This window comes from Monodon monoceros, unplaced genomic scaffold, assembly GCF_005190385.1.
Source record: "Monodon monoceros isolate NGI ecotype Baffin Bay Population unplaced genomic scaffold, NGI_Narwhal_1 Super_Scaffold_18, whole genome shotgun sequence".
Taxonomy (NCBI): Eukaryota; Metazoa; Chordata; class Mammalia; order Artiodactyla; family Monodontidae; genus Monodon; species Monodon monoceros.
In genome coordinates, this window is record NW_021703774.1 from 173,518,460 (window position 1) to 173,526,123 (window position 7,664).

A 7,664-nucleotide genomic window follows, 5' to 3' on the forward strand; every position below is an offset into this window, starting at 1 on the left:
TGGATGACTTAAAGGCATTCGAATGTAACATATACAAGGCAGAAAGCATAAAACAAAATTGTTCCTTGGCTTTCCTCATCTCCATAAATTGTACCACTAGTCACCCACTTGCTTAAGCCCAAAGCCCATTTAGACACTGGATTTCTCCCTTCTCTGCTCACCCATATCCAATCCATCAGCAAATCCTGTTGGTTCTTCCAACCTAACCCAAGCCACCATCCTGTCTTGCCTCTTCCTGGACTTGCTGCTTCAACTCCTGACCCCACCAAACCGTTCTCCATCCTGCAGTCTGGCAAGCTTTTGAGAAATGTAATTCAGATCTTATCACTCTCAGGCTTAAAATGTTCAGTGTTCAGTGTTGTCCCATTTTTTGTAAGAGGAAATTGCACTCCCTCCCATTTAGAAATGGTTCCTAAAGCCATTTCTGATTTGGTTCCTGGATACTTCTCCAACATCATCACGCTCTGTCTCCCTCGACTCAGCAACTCCAATCATACCAGTTCTGTTGTGGTGGTGATTCTGTGCAGAGGTCAAACCCTTTCTTTCTTCACAGTCTTTGTATAGTGTTCCCTCTTCCTGGGAGGTTTTTCCTCCTGGTTTTTGCATGGTTAGCTCCTCTGGCTTCCAGTTCAAAAGTCACTATTAGGGAAATAGTCATTTTTAACCATGCTCTTCATGGAGAAGAATTTTCCCTAAACACCCTGTTGTTTTTTTTTTCCAACCCTATTTCTTCCTCATGGAGGTGGAATGAGTTACCTGGTTGGGGGAAACCAGGGTGACCACCCATTACGGTTTCCCCAAGACTGAAGGAGTCCCAGGGCATGGAACTTTCATTACTAAAACTGGAAAAGTTCTAGGAAAACTGGAATGAGTTGCTTGCCCTACGGACAACAGCCATTGAAGAATTTTATCCACTAGGTAGAGTTAGTCTATCAAATATTGTAAACACAGATTCTCAGTATTTTCTTCTCCCTTTTGACACGGACTTGAGGGTGTGTCTATTTCACAGACCTGAACTTTCTCTCAGATAGACTGCCTAGACTGGGGAAGTTAGTATATAACTTATTCTTGCCACTCCCAACTCCATGGCTTAAAATAATACAAATCATTAACTGGCTCACAAATCTGCAAACTGGGGAGGGCTCACAGGGCATGGCTCATCTCAGCTCCATGTGGCATTAGCTGGGGTAACTTGACTCCAGTTGGGAGGGCTAGAGAAGCCACTTCCCAAATGGATCCATCTCATGGCTATCTGTTGGCTGGGAGCCCAGCCAGGCCTGTGGGCTGGGGGCCAGGTTCCTTTCCATGTGGCCCTCTCCACGGGCTGCTTGGGCTCCCTCAAGCAGGGATAGCTGGGCTCTAAGAGGGAGCATCCCAAGAGAACCAGGAAGATGCTGTACCATCTTGACCTAGTCTGAGAAGTTATATAACATCACTTCCACCAGAGTCCAAGGCCCACTCTGATTCAAAGGGAGGGAACATGGACCTCATCCCTCAATGTCACACTGTAAAAGGAGCACGTGAGATGGGAGATTCTCATAATAGCCAGCTTGGAAAACACCATCTGTCACAGTTAGCAATCCCTCTTTTGACCCTCACACGAAGCTACAACTTCTAACCTGGACCTTATCAGTCATGAGGGTGCTATTTTGGGAATTCCCGGTGGTCCAGTGGTTAGGACTCGGCACTTTCACTGCCGGGGCCCTGGTTTGATCCCTGGTTGGGGAACTAAGATACCGCAAGCCTCGAGGTGTGGCAAAAAAGGTGCTATTTTGGTTCTCCACTTATTGTTTCTCTTGTCTTATTTTTCCGTTAGTTTAGAAGTTGAACAGAGAAATATTTGGATCTCTTCAAAAATCTGAGTCACCTTTTCAGAACAGCCTTCTGATATACATTTACTCTGTATCACATCTCTGCTTATATCCTTCATAATTATCATAATCCATAATTATCTTTTCTCGCTTTGTTTACTGACTACCTTTTTCATTAAGATGTCAAGGGCAGAGACCATGTTCATCTTATTCACCTCTATAGTATCCCCAGTGCCTAGTACAGTGCCTGGCAAGTGCTTAATAAATGTTTGTTGAATGAATGGCTATGACCTTTCCAAAGGAGAAATACCATTTTCACTGAGGAAACCATAGTGGCACCGCCCTGCTCAGATGAGGCTATTGATTCTCATAAGTATGAAACATTGATTCCTTTGGTGGAACGTGACAGGATGATATCAAGTCCTGGGATTAGATATACTTTGCCACGTAAAGGGCACAGAACTAAGAACTCTGACCAGATTTCTGGAGCATGAAACCTGTTTAAATTCCAGATGACTAAAGGAACAGGACATGGAGAAATCACATTTCCTTCCTATCCTTAAAATCTGATTGTTCTAAATGTTGGCCTGAAAATGAAAGTCACAGAAATAAACTAATAATAGTTCTAGCAATTGTGCTGGTTGGTATGGCTTTTGGCCAGCTTGAGCAAGGGCCATCTGTTAGGGAGAGGGTTGAATTTTAGTTGAAGTGGACATAGCCTGGACTTGCCCATGGGAGGAGGAATCATTTTCTCCTCTGCAATTTCAAGATCTTTCTTCTGGACTAAGACCAAAGTTCTCTCTCGAAAGGAAAGAGAAAGTTATCTGGCCAAATTTGAGCCCTTTCTTTCCTTCTGTTTGATACTGGCAAAGTAAACCATAAAATTAGAGCCAAGATGAGGTCCTAATCTTGTGTACAAGCACTGCTTCTCCTAGACAGTAATGGATGGGGATGATGAGGGACAGTTGATGGAGTCTGATACTGGTCCAGCAAAGAATGGTGTGGACAGTAGTAAACTTCACCCTATCCATACCCTCCCCTCCCTAACGCAGGAGGCAACACCGTCAGGGAGCTCGGTGCAGTTCCAGGGATAAGACCTGGATACACAGGGGTTCGTTATACTTTTATCACTAAACCTATGTCTGAAAATTTCCCTAATGTTTTAAAATGTAACTGTTGTCATGATACTCACTGGTTTGGAAAAACTTATCAGGCAGTTTAACTTGATTTGGGACACACTGCCTGCTGTACCATTCAGACTTGTAAGACGCTTGAGGCAGAAGTGGATCAGAATCCCAGCACTGAAGTCCCCTCAGCGGGAGGAGGGCCATCGTCCCTCAGGAGGAGCCACAACAGGGAATGGGAATCCCCACCATGTGCCGGCGCCACTGCAGCAGGCCCGAAACCCTACCTGGACCCTTCCAAGCTCCCCTCCTATGAGCCGCCACATCCCACCCCACACGCCTGGTCTCGGTCAGGCTGGCTTCCTTGCTAAAGCCCATAGTCACACGCCTGTTCTTCTCCATACCTCCTCTTAGGTTGTTCCTCCTGCCTAAGGTTGCTGGAGTTGGAAAAAAAAACAGACCAGAAACAGGACTCCTCAAATTTCAGATAAGTGACAAATAGTTTGTAGTATAAGGAGTTCCACCTGGAACACCCTCTGTCCTGGTTTCCTGATTACAGGACCTCTGGGCACTCATTTTGAGGAAGCCTTCAGGAGTGGCTCTGGAGACTTCCCTGCTGATGCTCCAAATGCAGCATTTCTCTGTCCGCCCTCCCTAACTGCAAGCAGCCTGGCGACAGAGGCTGGTGACAGGTGCTGAAGGGTGCTCCCTTTAGCACCTCAAGTGATGAGTGTTCCGAGAACTACTTCCTGGTCATGCAGAAGGGTGGGGACAGGTGGCAGCTCAGAGTGGTGAGAAGCCAGTGTGAGTGGCAACTCTCCATCAGGGCTACAACATTTCAGAGCCGGAAGGGGCCTCAAAAATCATTGTTCTGGGGGCTTCCCTGGCGGTCCAGTGGTTAAGAATCCGTGCTGCCAATGCAGGGGACTCAGGTTCGATCCCTGGTCCGGGAACTAGGATCCCACAAGACTTGCGGTGCGGCCAAAAAAAAAACACACAAAAAAACATCACTTTTGTTTACAGAAAGGGAATCTGAGAGACAAGTGACTGCCCCCATAGGCTGACTGACATGCCTGGAGCTAGAAACCCGCCTCCCAGGCAGAAGCTTCTTCGGCTGACTCACAGGCAACAGGGCTGCAGGGTGATGTTCTGGTACCAGCATGGGCAGCTGGGTGCCCTTCTTCCTCTTTTTGTTGGTTAAGAGTGAACTGCGGCTCATACCCCTCCTTCCTCTGACTGGGCATTCACTGCCCCAGTTCCAAGGAAATGCTAACGCTGGGCGAGTTCAACTTAGTCCATCTGTATGGACTGAACACATCAGACATCACCATCAGACTACCATACTGTTGAAAGTTTTATTTATTTGTATTTATCCACTTTGGGTGGATGCAAATTTCAAGATTTGACTAAAACCTCATTCTTTGAAAAGTAATACATTACACAAGGAGTAAAGAGGTTAAGAGCACAGGTTCTGAAGACAAACTGCTCGTTCAAGCTTCAGTTTTGCCATTCACACCAGTCACCTAATTGTGCCCATTTCCCTTATGATATAAGGCACATGTTAGCACATGCCGGGCCCAATTATTAAGTGCTCACTAAGTGCTGACATTATTAAGTTCAAACAGCACCACTGGTGAACTAGGTACAGATTTTAGAGATGGATACTGTCTATGCCTTCTCATAGTTAGGTGGATGCTATGGTGAACATTTTAGATCAAGAGGCCTTTGGGAGTAATTATGAGAATGGTGGAGGAATGGATGTCCCGTGGCACCCAGAAATAAATGTCAAAGGAGCCCATTTCATAATACAGCAACTTCCGGGCTCCCAGAGAAGTGACTTGGAGAGGGTGGGGTAAGGATGACAGCAGCCCCACCACTGCTGTGCATGCTGACCTTGGGGGGATGCTTCCTTCTACCCTGTAGTGAGATACTCAAGGGGGCAGGAAAAGAAAGAGCATCCTTTGACACAGGAGATGAGGCTAAATCACCCCCTTGGCTCAATCGCACTAGGCATTCAGTGCCCCAGTTCCAAGGAACTGCTAACAAGTGCTGTTCACACTTGTCCACTTACCGGCAAACAACAACACAGACCTCCCCACGTGCTGTAGGCTCAACTGAATGAAGCTGCAGTAAAGGACTTCTACTGAACGTTCTTTTGCTGCTTCAAATTAGACAATGTAAGAGGTAAGGGAGTACAACACATAAAAAACACCAGCTCTACACACTTCCTAAACTCTTAAATTCACATTACAAGAGCCAAGTATGAAAAAGGTATGGTAGGGAACAAACAATGGCATTTTCCCCCTCTTCCTCAACAGAAGCCACAACAGTTACTGATATTTATTCCCTTGTGAAATTCATTGTCTTATTTCATTATCCAAAGAGGAAGTTCTGTCCTTAAGGATACCCTCAACTATGTTATTACTTTGTGGCATTAGCAGCATCCTGGTACTGGGACAAAAAGGCAAGCAGCTCCTTCCATGTACAAAGTTGTTGATCCATAAATAGCCCAACAATAGGATCATTTCACTGTTACCAGGTCTCCTGGGAGGGTCCCCACATGCTTTACCCAGTGGGCCCTGAGGTCAATATACTCACAGCTAAGCAGACTGTGAGCACTTCTAGGCAGGAAGGCATCAAAGTAGAAAAGAAGTTTCTAGCACTGGAAAGTTCCTGCAGTTCACACGCAGTTCATATAAACTAAGTGTAGTTTCCCAGGAGAAGAAATCAAAGTTACATTTTGATAACTTCATCTGTTTCTAGATTGTTATTTTTCAGTACTGCTACAATTCTTAAACTCCGAAAAGCTGAGGAGTGGAAGAATGATCCTCATCTCTACAATCTGAGATTATAACCTTGCATTTGTTCAGCAGATAAGAGACTGAAGCTATTGGGTGCCAGGCTTTGCTCTCCTCCGTCTTTGAGAAGTCGGCCCGTTGACTTTATAAGAATAAGCCACGAGCTGTAGAATTTACATTTGCCAAGTTTATTTAACATTTTCCTTTTTTAAATGGTGGCTTCAGATCTGACTATCCAACTGCACAGGTATAAGTACATTTTTTTCTCCTACAGAGGTATAAATCCTTTAGAGTGGTGTAGGTATGAAATGTAAATTATTAGATGTAGGTATGTAAAGGTAAATTATTCTACTTTCTTCTTTTAAAATTATTATTATTATTATTATTTTGGGGGGCTGCGTCAGGTCCTTGCTGCGTGCGGGCTTTCTCTAGTTGCAGCGAATGGGGGCTACTCTTCACTGCCATGCACGGGCTTCTTACTGCGGTGGCTTCTCTTGTTGTGGAGCACGGGCTCTAGGGCACACGGGCTTCAACAGTTGTGGCACGAGGGCTCAGTAGTTGTGGCGCACGGGCTTAGTTGCTCCGCAGCATGTGGGATCTTCCCAGACCAGGGCTCGAACCCATGTCCCCTGCACTGGCAGGTGGATTCTTAACCACTGTGTCACCAGGGAAGTCCCTATTCTACTTTCATTAGAAATTTAACTTTAGTCCTCCTTCTATCACAGAGTGATTTTCATGAACCATAAAACTATTCTAGAAAAAGCTATTTCTGGTCTTTTTGTTTTATTAATTGGTAAAACTTCCACAAAATTTTAATCAGTAGCAAACCATATAACAAGTTTGTGTTTTTAACATAACGTTATGACTTCAATTATTATTTGAGTGTTCTACTTTGGGTAAAGTTCCTACAAAAGGACAAGAAGAGAAAAAGTATAAGAAAACAGACTCTTTTTCTGCTTAAATCCACAAATGGCAGGTTCACAGTGGGCTGGAATAGAACCAGCAGGGGTCTTCAGAAACTCGAGAGTTTTAGATTGAGGCTGTGGAGATTTCTTCCACAAGCCACTCATCAGGAACCAAAATTCTGAGCTAAAGGAACTGCTGGGGGGCTTTCCTGGTGGTGCAGTGGTTGAGAATCTGCCTGCCAATGCAGGGTACGTGGGTTCGAGCCCTGGTCCGGGAAGATCCTACATGCCACGGAGCAACTAAGCCCATGCAGCACAACTACTGAGCCGATGCTCTACAGCCTGTGTGCCGCAACTACTGAGCCTGCACGCCACAACTACTGAGCCCACATACCACAACTACTGAAGTCTGCGCGGCTAGAGCCCATGCTCCGCAACAAGAGAAGCCACCGCAATGAGAAGCCCGCGCACCACAATGAAAAGTAGCCCCCGCTCGCTGCAACTAGAGAAAGCCCGCGCACAGCAACGAAGACCCAACGCAGCCACAAAAAGAAAGAGGAACTGCTGGGCTGGTCCAGTGCGGCATTTCTCGTGTCCTTTCACCATCTGATTAAGCTACCAGTAAAGGCTAAGAGCATTCACACCTCACAAAATCCTTGAGTGAGATCTCTCATTCTCTGTGGTTCTCTCTGTGTCAGCTAGCACGACATCCCTTCTATACAGAGATGGCAGATGGCCAGGGCTGGACCACGAGCCACAACAGGGCTGTGCTAAGAGAATCTGTGCATAACGTGGGGAAGGCAGAGGCTCCCTGCCTCTCGTGGGCATCAGAAACACCTGTGTACCTTTCTAAACATTCCAGGGCTCGGACCCCTCTCCCTGCCTCTACAGGTGGGGCTGCAGGTAAGCGTGCCTAGCAAAGCTTCACTGGCCTTCTGATGTGTGCTGGAGAGAACCAGCTCCTGGCGTAGTTTCTGCCAGGACTTCACAGCCGGTATTTTGCACAGCTGGAGATGACTGATCAGT